Below are 17,702 nucleotides of genomic sequence, written 5' to 3'. Positions count from 1 at the left end.
GAGTCGAAGCAACTACTCTGCCAGGAAGGGAAGGAGGGTCAGGGAAGCTCCACAGATGATGCCAGAGCTGGACTATGAGGGAGGAACGGGAGTTTGATCCTGAATGCGGAAGAGGTTGGTCTCACTAGGCAGAATGAGGATGGTACGAGCCATCGGGAGGGAACACATGGTACACAGGGAGGCCTGCGTGGTCTGGTGTGGCTCTCGTATAAGGCTGGTAGAGGGGAGGAAGTTCGGAGAATGGTGGCCTAGCCAAATTATACTGACCTAATTTCCCTCTTGGACATAGTTACTGTTCCAGTGCATCAAGGAAATTAGGTAACCACTGTGTAACTGTACTTAGAAGGCACTGGATAAGTTTCTCTTGATCTGCTTATGAATAAGACTGAGAAATGTGGCCTAGACATGGATGGATGCTTCTATGATTAGACTCATTACAGAAAGCACTGAACCACTGTACCAAGAGGTATGTGCTGACCAACTGACTGGCCTCAACCCGGAGCTGGGAGCTGAGCTCCAACTTCAACCTGGAGGGAAGATGTTAACAGCTTAATGCAGTGCTCGTCCTTAAGGCTTGTCCTCACCAGTAAATTCATCACTGACATGAATGAAAACAGGGGCCTCGGGGCTTCCCTGGTGGCACAGTGGTTGAGAATCTGCCTGCCAATGCAGGGGACACGGGTTCGAGCCCTGGTCTGGGAGGATCCCACATGCCGCGGAGCAACTGGGCCCGTGAGCCACAACTACTGAGCCCGCGCATCTGGAGCCTGTACTCTGCAACGGGAGGGGCCGCGACACTGAGAGGCCTGCGCACCGCGATGAAGAGTGGTCCCTGCTCGCCGCAACTGGAGAAAGCCCTCGCACAGAAACAAGACCCAAAACAGCCAAAAATAAATTAATTAATTAAAAAAACAAAAACAGGGGCCTCATTAGACTTTTGGAGGGATAAATAACATCCTGGATAACAGCATTTCAATTCAGACAGACATCAGCTGTCTGTAGATTAATTTGGGGTTCTACATCTGGGAGAAGTGTTAAGGAATGAGAGAAAGGGAGAACCCAACATTAGCACAAGTGACTGTGACCTGCAGTTTGAGGTGACAGTAAGATCCACACACCCAGTGGTGCAATGCCACTGCTTCCCAACCCCTCCCGCCCCACCTTGGCAAAAACAGCAAAACAAAACAAAACAAAACCACTAATGCAATCAACCCAGAATAAAAAAGACTATGGTGGTCTGTCCCACCCTTTTTGAGGATTCGAATATATCAAGATTACTGCACTTAGCTCTGGGTCTCCCACTACCGTACAGGAGAAATATAAGGAAACTGGAACAAACAGAATGATTAACTAACACAAAATTAAACTTTAAGAATAGTAGTCAAAGGAGCTGGTCAGGGTTAGCATGGAAAGAGTTGGGAGGAAAGAACAGCTATTTCCAAATACCTCAAGGATCTTATCTGGCAGAGGATTTAGCCTTGTACCAATAGAACTTCAAGGGTGTGCCTAGGACTAGGCACCGGATATTAAGGGAGAGGCGTCTTGGCTCAACATAAGGGCTTGATGCAAAGAGCTGTCTCCAGAGACAGCAGCTTCCTAATCGCCAAAGATGACTGAGCACAAGCTGGACAACCATTCTGTGGGGTCGCTGTAGACTGGAAGTTCTCAACCTTATCAAAAAATCAACACCCCTCACCTAAATAAATACAGTTGCCCCTTGAGCAACAAGGGTTTGGACCTCGTAGGTCCACCTATACTCCTATTTTTTCAGTAACTATAGTACAGTCCTACAGGATCCTCGGACATAGAGGAACTGCATATACAGAGGGCCCACTGTGAGTTATACACATTTTTTTACCCACATGGAGGATTGGTGCTCCAACCCCCCACATTTTTCCATGGTCAACTGTATATAAGTATTTTATAACATGTCCTTTATCATGCTGAGATGAAGTTGATAGATAATATAACCCATTTAACACACTGAATTTTATGAAGTTGATGTAATGCCCCAAAGGAAAGTAATTGATAACAGGTAGTTCAGTATGTAAATTCTCAGGTTTCAAAAATCAATATAATGCCAAAAGAAAAGTAGCTTACAACAGGTAAGTTATAAGTTAATAATTTATAATAATAAAGTAAATTCTCAGGCACAATTTCATTAGAAGACACAACAAAACACTCAGGTACTTATACCAACTTATTTAGGACAAGTTTAGCTATAGGTGAAATAAGATCAGAAATAATTTCATTACATATGAGAAGTACAGAAAGATGAAAGAGCAGAGGTGAGAGGTTGGGAGAGAGTGGGTAATGGGTAGGTGGGAGTGCACAGAACATTAGAATAAAAACTAGTGCTATAAATAATAACCAGCATTTCTATACATAGTCATTTAGAACCAATCTCTTTCTTTTCTTTAGAATGTCCCAATAAATATTCATGTAGGTCCTACAGATGACATGAAATTTGAAATATAAGGACAATTATTTGTTGTCTAGGACCGTCCTGCTCATTGCAGGGCACTTGGCACCTCTGCTTCCCCCAACTAAATGCTAGTGCCCCTCCCCAGGAACCATGCCAACCAAACTGCACCCCAGTGGGGAATACTACACTCACTGAAAACCACTGTTATGGAGGAAAGTCAAGTTCCATGGATAAACTAACATTTTTAATTAAAATTTTTTAATTTCAAAAATTCCTTCAACGCTGAGATCTTACAAACTCCACACAGCTGAGTCGTTCTCTGTTTTCAAGATTCTCTGTGCTTTACCTGAATAACCCCTCGGACTCTTATTATTAAGGCAGCACAGCACCCTTAAAGCAGGACAAGCCCAGTTGGAATCCAGACTCTACCATCTCCAAGGTATGCAGCCTTGGGCAAGTTACTCAATTTCTCCAGACCCCAGTTTCCTTATCTGTAAAAGGCCTGGTATAGAGATGAAAAGTGTTCAAGAGGTATCTATCGAGTCTAGCACCCCACGGAACAGAGAATTCTCTCCATTGAGATTTCAACAAGCCCAAACGTTCCTGTGTTCATGAAAGTTACACCTGGAGAGCCAGATTCAAATTTGCCCCTAAACAGAAACATTAGATCATGAACTAACTCAAGCCAGGCAGCCCGGGTGAATGAACGTAGAGATGACAGCAAGCAGCAACAGTTAAAACTGTTTACTGAACATTAACCACATGCACCAGATTTTTTTGTTCAATGCTATTACACACACTGTTTAATCTTTATGACTATATGAGAGTTCATATTCTCAATCCTTTTTAGATAAAGAATCTGAAATTTAGAAAGGTTGAAACATTTATTCAAAGTCAAACAGCCATAAAAGTTAGAGCCAGAATGATCAGCTTTATCTAATGCCAAAGTCAGAGCCACTCATTATGGCCTCTAATGAGAGGCAATATTACTACACAGAATTTTCACGTCAATTGCCTGGTTCTTTCCAGATTTACCCACCATTAAAAGAACAAGAGGGTGAACACCAGTTTTCTGGTCAATTGTCTTTTAGGACATCGATCCTGAACTGTATTCAGGTTAGTCACTGCTATTCATTAATAAATGCACTGCACTGAACATGTTCAAGCATTTAATAAACATTTATTGCACTGAATTAGACTTTTAAAGAGCTAACTGGAAAGCACATTCCCTTAATTCACTAAATTAAGTGAATTACCTCTTAAGTTTTAAGGACAGAAGTAATAATATAACTTTGAATATGCCAGAAATATTTCCCTTAGCTGTTGGCAAATTTTTTTTGTTTCTGTTGTTTTGAAAAGTAATCTTCTGCCAATCCAATTATTTCCCCGCTGAAAACGAAATTAGTAAATACAAAGAATCAGAATTTAAAAATGGAATTTTGATCTTTTTAAAAAATGTTCTTTATTGATTTTAAGGTACAAAAGCCCCCCCTTTTTTTTAGGGGCTAAAACTGAAGGTCCTTTTTAGAACTAAAAATTATGATTCTATTAACTTCTACCAGAGGTTTTTAATATACTGCATGCATTCTCTCATTAATACTTATAAGGATATAAGAATTCAGTCTTGTACAGTTTTCTACTTGTACACAAAGAAAGTCATATAAAAAGTTATTGGACACAATGAAAACAGAACAGAGTCTGCCCTGCTGATCTCACATCTCAACCATAAGAGGAAACTTCCTCTTTCTCACCATCAATCACTATTTATTGGTTGTCTGCTCTATGCATATGATTGTCCCTACCCTCACAAGAGTTGAAAAAAATCTGATGCCTGCATCGCCACAGAGGTAGTTTCTAGGGACACGCCCTACTATTGCTCCAGTACTGTAAGATCACTTCAGATCATCTCTAAGGTGAGTCTAAAGGTGGTAGGCTCCAAACAGCATCAATAGACAAACAGGTGACATGGGAAGAAAAGTTTGTCTTCAGTTACTTCTGGAATTCATTTTAATATTATTCAATAGACCCACTGCTAAAATCCTAGGATCTCTGGCCTATTTGACTTTTTTTGCAGATATCTTCTAGCCCTGGCCCAAAAGGAATTTAAAAAAAAAGAAAAAAGTTCCACAGTCTTCTGGAGTCTCTACTAGTATAGAACTCAAGCCTATTCCCCAAGGCCTTCCAGAGAGTAGGCACCAATGTGAATCACTACACCAGCTGCCTTTGCTCACAGCAAATGGCATCACTGCTGCAGGGGTTCTGGTCTTGCATCATGCCCCAACTCCTTCAATTTTAGGACAGAATAAGTGTGGCCAGTGGTTACTACTAATTATTATTATTTGATGGGAGGTATCTATTTGATGGATCTGAATTAGGGTTAATTCATGCAAACAAAACCAATAAAATTTGATGGATGAAAGATGTAATAAATGGAATACCTTTCCATAGAACATACAGTATATGGGCTGCAAACACTAGTTTCCAAGAATTACAGTGTCTTTTGAGACTGTGAAGAGACAGGAAGTTCACTTTACCAGGTAAGCTGCCATTTCACTGAGGAAAAGTCACATGCTTCTTTGTTCTCATGTGGATGGTACCGGCAATTGAATGCTATTTTCAAAATGCACTGGCATACACCCAATATGTGTAAAAATGCAAAATAAAAAATAATTGAATTATCACCCTTTTTAATACGCTTTCAGCATATTTATTTACATGGAATGTACAGGTGGCATTAAACAATTTACACTTACTCAAAATAGTGCCTTGTCACATACTGACAAGCAATCTCTTCAATCAGTAAGCTTACTAAGAACCTGTTTTATGCCTATCACTGCACAATTTATCTAAAACCTATGCATATAAAGAGGACTCAATACACTCTGAGAAAACTTCGATTTTTGACAAGGAAATAAAATCTACAAAAATTAAACAATCAGAAAAAAAGGATATGATAGAAAGTAATGCCAAATAAAATTTGTTATGCAAAGAGAAATACCAATGGAAAGAAAAGGGCCAGGTCACATAGGCCAGTGTTCTTAGGGAAGGTGTTTGAAGTGGGACAACACCAAAAACAACCATTCTGGTTATAGTTCAACAGTGCTACCCAATGAACAGTCATATCTGTAAACCAGAAAGAGTTTTCTCATTAATGAAAATGTTCTCTATCAGAGCATGCTCAAGAGGACTGGAATTCTACCCTACCCTCAGATGTGTAAGGCACAAATGGAGAGGCGCGTGTAGTGCTTTGGTCGGTACGGCACAAGATGTGGGAAATATGCAAACGTGGGTTCAGGAAGAAGCATAGTGAAAAGTGCTACGGGGCAGGGAATCTGCTCAACACAAAATTAAACCAGCATCAGGAAGTAGTGTGACCTCTTCTTTGAAAAAAATTATGCGTATGATATTCAATTCTAATTTTCCAAGAGACTGGGTTAAGAAATCAACTCTATGGTTTAAATATGTTTTCTTTTAAAGGTTTATTAAGTTGTTTGATATAAAATTCCTTGCAGAATTCAAAAGAAAATGGGCTCTTTGGCCATTTGGCCAGACTGGATTGTTGTACTCAATTAAGCACTCCCGCCTTGTAAGAGAATTACACATGCAAACCGTCCGCTATGCCACTTTGCGGTGCTTTGCACTAGTACACAGAGTATTCTTCTCTACTCTGTTGGCCATGTGGCTTGTTTTAACCAACAGACTGAGGACTAACAGTGTACCCACTTCAACTTAAGGCTCTAAGAGGCCTGGCAAGTTTCTGTTCTCCACCAGAAAAGTATGCCTCAGGTAGTGGCTTTTCCTTCTTCAGCACGGGTCCCAGAATGAAGATGTGAGGAACAGACCTGAACTCCTACCTCAACTTTGGAGTCCAGCCCAGCCCTGCTGGACCCAGCCAACAGTAGCCAAACCACAGTCAACCTGCAGATTCATGAATGTGAAATAAATATTTGTGGTTCTAAGCCACGAAGATTTGGAGGCTGTTATGCAGTATTATTACAACAAAAAACCCAACTCACCTTTAGAAATATCCTAATCCACAAATTACTTTGTGGATTTTTACCAGGAAGATCAAAGCCACATAGTACATGTTACCATCTATAGGCATAATTCTACCGAGGCCTGGAATACCAAAGCCCAGAGACAGAAGCAGCCAATTAACAAAAACAGCCAAGAAAGCATCCCTTCCTTCCAGCTGTCACTTACCTCACAACCAATGTGCATGGCTGTGGAAGTTTAGCTACAAGGAGGCATCACTTGACACCAAGCGTGACTTATGTACATCTTGGTACATTCACCTACAGACTTTGATATTATTTATTGTTATGGTTGAACTGTGTCACACCACCCCCCCAAAAAAAATGCTGAAGTTGTATCCACTGTAAGCCAGGATGTGACCTTACTTGGAAACAGGGTCACTGCAGATGTAATCAGTTAAGAGGAGGTCATACTGGAGTATGGTGGGCCTCTAATCCAATATGACTGGTGTCCTTATAAGAAGATGGCCATGTGAAGATCAAGACACACAGGAAGAACTCCACGTGAAGACAGAAGCACAGATTAGAGTTAGGCAGCTACAAGCCAAGGAGTGCCAAGGACAGCCAGCAAATCACAAGAAGCCAAAAGCAAGAAAGGATTATTTTACAGGTTTCAGAGACATCATGGCCCTGTTGACACCTTGATTTTAGACTCCACCCTCCAGAATTATAGGCAATGAATTCCTGTTGTTTTAGGCTACCCAGTTTTTGGTAATTGTCAGAGCAGCTCTAGGAAACACGCACTTATCGTAAATCTTATATACTATCACTGTTCCAAAAGGATACTACCTCCAAAATATTGTTACTTCCCCCTTATGTCTATTCTGCCACTTTCTCATATAATTTAAAGGAAATGTGGGCATATGATTGAGAGCATCGGTAAATATTATTTTGAATATTAGAGCAGAAAGCTCACATAGTTAACATCTGTACCCAGGAGACAATTCAAGCACAGTTTATTGAGTAGATGGACTAAGAACTGACTTGATTATCAGGGAAAATTCTTAACATAAAATGGGTTTTGAAATCTTCTGAGAATGTAGCATCACCATTGTGGCATGACACTCTCACCACACTTTAGCAATTTTAATCTAACAAACTCATACTGCTACATTTCTCACACACACTTATGCTGTCTTGTACCATTTCCTAATTAATGGCTCCTCATGCCCATATTCCTTTCAATCAGACTGTAAGCTCTCAAAAGGAGTGTCTCATGTTCTACATGTATAAGCAAGTGTGCCTGTGCACGCATGCATGCACACACACACAGTGACATACATTACAACTTCTAGTTCAGGTTAAACATAGGATTTATGTTTAATAAGTTGACTTTTTAGTTGTTATGGCTAAATACATAACAGAAACTGACTTCGGTTATAGAACAATAAGGTCTTACCTTTTATTTATATTAGTGGTCTCCATTTTCTAAAGTTATATTCCACGTCAATAAAAGCATATCCGAGCATAAAATCCTAATACGTATATTTTTCACATAAAAAATGTCTTCTGCACTAATACATGCATTATAAAACATATAACAAAATAGAAGTCATGAAAAGATGATACAGACATTCTAACAATTTCTTCCTATACCCTCAAGGGGCACATGAACCCCACTGGAGAACCACTGGTCCAAGCTATGACAGCAGATACATGAAAATATTTCCTAGGATTTGGTCCTTTCTAGGAAACACAAGACCTATGAGAATCTAAAATATTTACAAACTTTAAACACATTCTCTGGCAAACTCCTGAAACTCTCTTGATCAAACAAACAATACTTTACAGTTGATGATAGTTATCCTTGCAACTAGGATTAGTCTGTATATTACTGGACCCTAACTGTAAATGCATTTAGTAACTGTGATGTTCTTTGCAATTGAGTCCTTTAGTTTTTAGACTTTAGGAATGAAAATCTATTATCAAAATTTCAGGCAAATATCTGTAAGACTGAGAGAACCAAATGATACAACATTCTGATCTTGAAAATAAAAGAATGAGAAAGATGGGCAAAGAGGAAGATGGAACAGAAAACTCATAAACCATCTCCTAAGAATGTTATCAACACAACAACATGCAGTCTTCTTATGTTCCATGTGCATGCATGTGGACAACCATGTGCTAGAAACCTGAAGGGCATAGAGTAGTACAAAACACAACCCCTACCAGCTAACTGTAAGAAAAACTAAGTCATAAAGCAAGCCTAAATTTAATTTGCAGTACAAGATGCTACCAGAAAACTACTAGAGCTAATCAATGAATTTAGTAAAGGAGCAGGATACAAAATTAATGCACAGGAATCTCTTGCATTCCTATACACTAATGATGAAAAATCTGAAAGAGAAATTAAGGAAACACTCCCATTTACCATTGCAACAAAAAGAATAAAATACCTACGAATAAACCTACCTAAGGAGACAAAAGACCTGTATGCAGAAAACTATAAGACACTGATGAAAGAAATTAAAGATGATACAAACAGATGGAGACATATACCATGTTCTTGGATTGGAAGAATCAATATTGTGAAAATGACTATACTACCCAAAGCAAACTACAGATTCAATGCAACCCCTATCAAACTACCAAAGGCATTTTTCACAGAACTAGAACAAAAAACTTCACAATTTGTATGGAAACACAAAAGCCCCCGAATAGCCAAAGCAATCCTGAGAAAGAAAACTGGAGCTGGAGGAATCAGGCTCCCTGACTTCAGACTATACTACAAAGCTACATTAATCAAGACAGTATGGTACTGGCACAAAAACAGAAATATAGATCAATGGAATAGGATAGAAAGCCCAGAGATAAACCCACACACATAATGGTCACCTTATCTTTGATAAAGGAGGCAAGAATATACAATGGAGAAAAGACAGCCTCTTCAATAAGTGGTGCTGAGAAAACTGGACAGCTACATATAAAAGAATGAAATAAGAACACTTCCTAACACCATACACAAAAATAAACTCAAAATGGATTAAAGACCTAAATGTAAGGCAATACCCTATAAAACTCTATAGGCAGAACACTCTATGACATAAATCACAGGAAGATCCTTTTTGACCCACCTCCTAGAGAAATGGAAATAAAAATAAGCAAATGAGACCTAATGAAACTTAAAAGCTTTTGCACAGCAAAGGAAACTATAAACAAGATGAAAAGACAACCCTCAGAATGGGAGAAAATATTTGCAAATGAAGTAACTGACAAAGGATTAATCTCCAAAATATACAAGCAGCTCATGCAGCTCAATATCAAAAAAACAAACAACCCAATCTAAAAATGGGTAGAAGACCTAAATAGACATTTCTCCAAAGAAGATATACAGATTGCCAACAAACACAGGAAAGGATGCTCAACATCACTAATCATTAGAGAAATGCAAATCAAAACCACAATGAGGTATCACCTCACACTGGTCAGAATGGCCATCAACAAAAAAACTACTAACAATAAATGCTAGAGAGGGTGTGGAGAAAAGGGAACCCTCTTGCACTGTTGGTGGGAATGTAAATTGATACAGCCACTATGGAGAACAGTATGGAGGTTCCTTAAAAAAACTAAAAATAGAACGACTTCAGCAATCCCACTACCAGGCATATACCCTGAGAAAACCATAATTCAAAAAGAGTCATGTGGCACAATGTTCATTGTAGCTCTATTTACAATAGCCAAGACATGGAAGCAACCTAAGTGTCCATCAACAGATGAATGGATAAAGAAGATGTGGCACATATATACAATGGAATATTACTCAGCCATAAAAAGAGACAAAATTGAGTATTTGTAGTGAGGTGGATGGACTTAGAGACTGTCATACAGAGTGAAGTTAAGTCAGAAAGCGAAAAACAAATACCGTATGCTAACACATATATATGGAATCTAAACAAAAAAAAATGGTTCTGAATAACCTAGGGGCAGGACAGGAATAAAGATGCAGACGTAGAGAATGGACTTGAGGACACGGGGAGAGGGAAGTGTAAGCTGGGACGAAGTGAGAGAGTGGCATGGACATATATACACTACCAAATGTAAAACAGATAGCTAGTGGGAATCAGCTACATAGCACAGGGAGATCAGTTCGGTGCTTTGTGTCCACCTGGAGAGGTGGGATAGGGAGGGTAGGAGGGAGACGCAAGAGGGAGGAGATATGGGGATATATGTATATGTATAGCTGATTCACTTTGTTATAAAGCAGAAACTGACACACCATGGTAAAGCAATTATACTCCAATAAAGATGTAAAAAAAAATTTCAGTACAAATAGTTAAGTGCCAAAATAAACTGAAATTAGTAGAGCAGATGTCTTGGAAAGCGTTGATGGAATTAAGTATCAACCTGGTGCAGAATATTGGCTTCAAAAGGAAGAAATGTGTAAGGAAATTCAGATAGAGCAGGCAGCCAAAAGCCTGAAAGCAGGAATTACCCCATGTGCGTGAGGGGTACTGAGGACCCTTCCGACCCTACTAAAGTGCTGAGTTTATGCAGGTGATGAGTGGGAGATACGGCTGAGTGTCTGCAATGTGGACAGGATACAGTACCATTATCACCTAAGCAGCATTCTCTGACTTAAATTTCCAAGAGAAAGCCACCACCATGAAAATCTCATAAATCCTTTCACCTACTCTACTTATTCTTGAGGAACTAGTCTTGGGGCTGATCTATACATAAAACAAGCAAGCAAGCTAAATGCAAGAAAATATCAAGCAGATGGCGTGTGGGTGAAGATGTGGAGGAAGTGAAATATTAGAAGCTTTGAAAAGAGGAAGAGAGAGTAAAATATGTCAAAATGAATATGCATCTGATGAAGAAAAGTCAAGAATATAAGAATCCTATGATATATTAATTTTAATTATTTCTAACAATTATCATTGTAATATATATGGATAACAAATAAAATGTGAAAATAGAAATTGCCTATGATCCCAGCAATGGAGACAAAAGTCTCAATATTTTATGACTTTCCTGTCTTTTCTTCCATGAAGCTGCATTTTAAAATCAAATTAGGGTTTTTTGTACATACAGTTTGGTATACTATCAAAAAAGACTCCATTATTGGATTTGTCTCCAATTTTTACAATATCAACCTTGCTAATAGCCAATACTTATATAGTTGCTTACTCTGTGACAGAATTCCAAGTGCTTTACATATATTAACTTATCCAATTCTCAATACAATGTGAGAGGTGGATACTATTATTATCTTCATTTCACAGATGAGAAAACCAAGGAGAAATTAACTTGCCTAAGTTCACCAAGCTGACAAACGGTGGAAAAGGACTTCAAGCCAGGCAACAGGCTCCAGCATCCCTGCTCTTAACCCATCTACCATACCACCTGCCTTCCAGAGACAATGTGCTCCCCACTGAAATTAAGCCTCATCTCTGATTTTTTTAGGATGTGCTCAGAACAGAATCATGGGTGCCAAGGGATTCTATGAGTTGAACTGCTCTCCATCAAAGGAATAATACCCCCATATAACCTCTTACCATCTGTGAAAAGGGAAAATGACCCAACTTCAACTTGCCAGCATTGTTATGGACTTTTACAATCTAATTATAGTCTGCATTTCTTTCATGCAATGAAGTTGAATATTTTTTCATGTTTTGGCCGTTTGTAGTCCTGTTTTGTGAATTTTCTATTCCTGCTGTATAGATTGTTTGTGTCACCCATCCCCACCCCAAATTCATACGTTGAAAACCTAATGCTCTAGGTGATGGTATGAGGTAGGACCTTCGGAGGTGATTAGATCATGAGGGATCTACCCTCATGGGATTAGCGCCCTCATGGGATTAGTACCCTCATAAAGGAGGCCCAGAGAGATCCCTAGCCCCTCCTACTAGATGAGGACACAATAAGAAGTCCATGGTCTACACCCTGAAAGAGGGTTCTCACTAGAACCTGACCATGCTGGCACCCTGATCTTGGACTTCCAGCCTCCAGAAATGTGAGCAGTAAATTTCTGCTGCTTCTAAGCCACCCAGTCTATGGAACTTTGTTCTAGCAGCCCAAATGGACTAAAACGATTCCTTCCTAGAACGCTTTTTAAAGAGTTAAAGTGTGTTAAATTGAAATTATTTTAGAAGATCAGAGGGTTGCTAACTAGCTGTTTCGGTGGGAGCCTAGAGCCCGGCAAGTAATATACCTAGGGGGAATCACCAGGACCTAGGGCTGAGGGCTCAGCTGTAAATACCTGGGACCGTAAGGATTGAGCAAGCCCTCCCAACAGAGTAATATCCTAAAATTGTGCTTTACAGCATACAGCAGAGGCTGTACCTACTGGATGGCTGGAATAGTCATTACTGCTACTCAAGACACACTCAATTCCTCACATCAACATGTCTGGGGAAACAAATTAGTAAATCTGATGTTTGCTTAGTGAGGTCAGAATTACAGAAGGAAAATGAAAGATTTCAAGGGATCTCACGCCTATGGAGCAGTCTTACAGATTTTGCCTATTCTACATGGCTAGTTTGGTTAGTGATCACAATCGTCCACTAGTCAGAGGATTCCACAGGAACAGTGCTGAACAAATGCTATTAAATTCTTACTGGCTAAATCCTCTGTTAATCAGTCAACAGCAGTTTACCTCATGTCAGGCACTTTGCAATAAAATCAAGCACAGGGCTTCCCTGGTGGCGCAGTGGTTGAGAGTCCGCCTGCCGATGCTGGGGACACGGGTTCGTACCCCGGCCCGGGAAGATCCCACATGCCGCGGAGCGGCTGGGCCCGTGAGCCATGGCCGCTAAGCCTGCGCGTCCGGAGCCTGTGCTCCGCAACGGGAGAGGCCACAACAGTGAGAGGCCCGCGTACCGCAAAAAAAAAAAAAAAAAAAAAAAATCAAGCACAGAGGACGCCCTCCGATTACTTGGCTTGGAAAGAAAAATACTATATTCACATACTTAGGAGTCACTTCGTAGAATGGGCCACTATCTCCAGATGGTTCATGTCATCCATCAGGGTTGGTGGTTAATACTTTCGATTTTTAAGAGTAACACCACACTTGGAGGGTTTCACTCCTTTATGTACGAACTACAGAAGCAAACCCAGAGGCAGAGGCAAAAAACAAAAAACACTCTCTTAGGTGAGGGCCATAATAAATATGAACTTTTTTTTTTAATGAGTGTTAACACAATGTTTAGAGAGAATTAGTAATAGTAAGGCAGGGATGCTAAAGAAAATGATACAGACATATTCTACGGAGGATGGCGGGGAGCGGAGTAGAGGAGGGATGAATAGTTAAATAAAAGCTTCAACCTTGGGCTTTTTTTTTTTTTTGACCAATCATAGCATGTTATCCAAAATCATAATTAATTTTTACTAGAAAGGCAATTTTGCTATTTATGAGAAATGCCTGTTGCCAGTATGGAAGCCTACTTGGGATACTACATTACATGTGGAAGGCTCCATGAGTTTCTAGACTCTCAACCAAGAATGGCCCCTAGAGATGACACCAGAACTGAGTGTGGCTTGCTAATGAAAGTAGGAGGACCAAGTGTTCCATGCAGAGGAAACAGCGTGGAGAAGAAAAAATCATATGCAGCGCATGTGCAGGAAGTGACAAACAATTTTGTGTTACCAACATAGAGATTCTGAACTTGGGGTCCATAAACAAGGACATGTAGGCAAAATGGTGTGTTTCGTGTGTGATGAGACCATGAACTTTCATCAGATTTTTTTAGAGTCCATGATTGGGGATGGGGAGGTAAGTTAAGAACAACGGTGAGCCACATGCATGACAGGGAGGGGCAGGGGACAAGAGATGAATTCCTCAGGGCCCAGGAGAGCAGGCTAAGTAAGATTCATGGTGGACTCCTTCCTGCGCAGGATGGGAATCCTTTATAAGGTTGAAAAGGGAAGTTTAGAAGGAAGACTGGGTGAAATGTAGGGGAAAGTAAAGTGCAGGCAACAGTCCAAAGCATCTGAGGAACCAAATAAGAACAGTGGGAATGGAGAGAAGGCAATTAGAGAAATGATGATGAGATCAAAGGGGCAGGCTGAATGTTCATATTTGCTTGCATGTGCACAAAATGTCACTGGAGGATTCTCAATTAACTGATAACTCTGGCTGCCAGTGGACAGGGGAAGCAGGTAACTAGGAAAAAGGATGAGAGGGAATCCTTTCAATGTTTACCCATATGTACCTTTTGAATCACATGAAGGTATTGCCTACTACAAAAATAAAACTTTTTAAAAAAAGACTTGGAGGTTACCGGAATGATATGCCTCTATGTAAAAATTTGCCCACATCTCTCTCCAAATCCCCTCCTCAATGTTTCCAGTTGCACTTTTGAATTCAGATTATTTTTACCTCAAAAGCTCCTGGACTGCACCAATGACTATCCCTTGAGAAGGGCCAGTCTCTCTGTGGACCAGGGTGATAAATGTATGAAAATGAAGTTGACACCACACAGATGCAAATAACTATTTACGTGGTTAAATTCAGCCAACTTAACAGGTAGTTGTCAAAATACCAGAATGAAGAAAGTCTGATCAATTAACTCAGGGAGCTCAATCTTTTAAATTTTATGGTGAATAAAAGAGACTCAAGGAAGAATCTCTATGATTTATTAAAACAAAGATGAATCAAATAAATTACTGATGTGAAAGAGGTCAGATGTGAGGTACAGTGTGGTGAGTGTTAAGCTAATTTAGGCTAGCCCTTTGGCTAAAAATGACTTTTTTTTTTTTTTAATTAAATAGAATGAATCTCCTGGTCAATCCAGAACTGACTTAAACTGAATGGTTTTACCAATTTTAAATTAGTCAATAGTAGACATAAATTTAATAGTTAAAAAAAATAAGTGGATCTTAGTTTTGCAAAACTATGTAACACTGTTTTCCATTTGGCTATACAAGTGTAAATATACTAAACTTGCAATACTTGTTCAAAGCACATTTAATGGAACCTATTAAACTTGTTAATCAAAACATACTGTATCCATAGATCAATTCTGCACACGTTTCCATTTATTGGTATTATGTTTTATATTTTTCCTTGTTCTACAAAAGATGTGAGTCAGCTTAATAAATTCAATAAAATGGGAAAATATACTTAGGTTAAAAAAATCAGAAGAAAAAAAAAAAACAAGGTAGAACAGAAATTCCAAACCAAAGGGAAAGTCAGAACATCAATAATACGCCATAGGTTTTTACAGGGTTATTAAAATTAAGTTGTAAATCTGACTCTGTGTTTCCTAGTTGCCAAATCAGAAAGGGAAATATAATCGACTATCTAATTCTATTTTTGCATGATGAAAAATGGACACTCCATAATTGTTCAGGGGAAGTAAAGCTTTTCTTTGGCATTTAGAGTTGAATGGAATTTCTTGCAAGAGTCTTCAAGCAGGAGCTGTAGAAGGAACTATTACCTTAATAACCACACCTCTTAAGTAACATAACAGTAGGTTTCTTGTGACTGTATTAATAGAATGCTTCAGTGTGAGCACAATTTGGGGGGAGGGGTGCAAAGGATGCAAAACAAGGTAACCAAAGTATACAGTTTCTGAAGATCTGGCTAGACTCCTGGTGTAACACCTAGAATTGGAGGGGCATGGGTGGACATCATGGCCTTTGTTCAGCCAACTCTCTATAAACATTTCTTTCAATTAAGCTTCTGGTCAAATTTATGAGCAGACAATTCATTGTCTCTGGCATTCATTACCGTTTTTAAAGGGAGATTAGTATACAACAATTATTCTTCATCCACTAGTTCCCTATATTTGAAATTCAAGGTTATACCAATTTTCTTTTCTATACTTTTTCTGCAACCATAACAATTTTGGTTCTAACATATGTGAATTGAGTGGATCTTACTGGATGTAAACAACAACAACAAAAATCATGGGCTGGGATAAAAAACGGTGGGATAAAAAGGGACAGTAAGGGACATTTAGCGAGGAAGGGATGGGGGGTTTGGTAATAAAACCTTAGGAAAGACATAGAAAAGTAAGATAGAGTAAATCTAGGTCTTAGGATTTCATTCCAGTGGTGCATGTGGAGTCAGGGTACCGGGGGGCTCACTTGTCAGGACCCAGGTAGTGAGTCATTCAATTGCAGGGGCGCTACCCATTTGGATGCAGGACACACACAGAAAAATGCCTCTTCCATTCTGACATTAGGAACTGATTTCAAGGTCAAGAGTGCCACACAGTCAAGCGCTCAACTTCTCTTTGTCAAATGAACAAATAAGTGTCTATTATCTGCAACAAAGTAAAGAGAGTTTACTGTAACCACAGGGGAGGGCTCTTTTGAGAAGTTTAAAGTGAGCAAGGAAGAACAATATAAATTAACTGCTCAATATCCTTGACTACAAATAGAAGATGTGTAAAATGTAATTATCTTTATTTCATGGGAGAATTTTTTCTCTGTTTGAATAAATCATAACCTATTTTTCATAAGCTCCCTCCCACTGCTGGTTCCCCCAATCTCACTACCTTTTACATAAAAGTGTTATTTCCTCACCATCTAGGAAGAGCCCAAGTAGGCTAGAGAAGCAATAGTAATAAACTAGGGCTTACCATAGTTTTGTGAAAATAAGTCATTTGGGTAATATGTAGTAAGGACGGTGAAGAGGTATTAAAATGACAAAAGAGAAAGAAAGAAAATAAGTGACTGGACCACTCCCAGATAATTCTGTTAAACAAAGTGATTGAAAAAAGGTTAATACTGACTCAGAAAACTTACGTAACAGGAAAATAAAAACAAAACAGGAAATATTGTATCACAGTGCAAAAATAAAGCAAATGAAATGTGATGCAGTTATCCTTGATTATTTCAAGATAACATAAGATTTAAAAGCAGAGAGGCACCAAACCTTCCAAACCTGCAATGTCACAACCACCCTGGGTGTCAAACTTGAAAACTGATATGTTTATATACTGAGGAAAACCATGCAGTTGAAAATGTGTATCTATACCGTGTATTTTGAATCATTTAGGAATCACAGACACTTCTAAATGCTTTATTTCCACTTTTACCTGTAATAAATACATTATAATTAGGTCAACCACAACAACTCAACTCTAAAATGAGTTAATATGTCACTTATTAACCAAATCATTGTTACCTCTAGAGTAACCTAGAATTTCCTTTAAACATAAATTGTACTTTTTAATTGTGTTTTAGAGTTTAATTAAAATAAGTCTGATTACCAATTAGAAAAAAATTGCAAGCTTAGAAATGAAATTAACTTATATTAAGAGTTGGGGAGAATTACCTTATTTAATAACACATTA

General features: G+C 39.0%; 1 protein-coding gene across 3 annotated transcripts in view; it reads right to left on the bottom strand.

Moving 5' to 3' along the window:
• Nucleotides 1-17,702, bottom strand: part of NCOA7 (nuclear receptor coactivator 7) — a 144,884-nt gene that overhangs the window by 125,413 nt on the left and 1,769 nt on the right. Inside the window, exon 1 of one of the 3 annotated variants that reach the window (XM_079939510.1) lies at nucleotides 13,055-13,246. The exons of the other annotated variants lie outside the window; for them this stretch is intronic. The gene's annotated coding sequence lies outside the window, so the exon portion shown is untranslated. Of the gene's footprint in view, nucleotides 1-13,054; nucleotides 13,247-17,702 lie in introns of those variants that run through there. 3 annotated transcript variants of the gene reach the window in all.

This window comes from Stenella coeruleoalba (genome assembly GCF_951394435.1).
Source record: "Stenella coeruleoalba genome assembly, chromosome: 12".
NCBI classification, from domain to species: Eukaryota; Metazoa; Chordata; class Mammalia; order Artiodactyla; family Delphinidae; genus Stenella; species Stenella coeruleoalba.
Note: the sequence above shows the minus strand (reverse complement) of the source record. Positions and strands in the feature narration are given on the sequence as shown.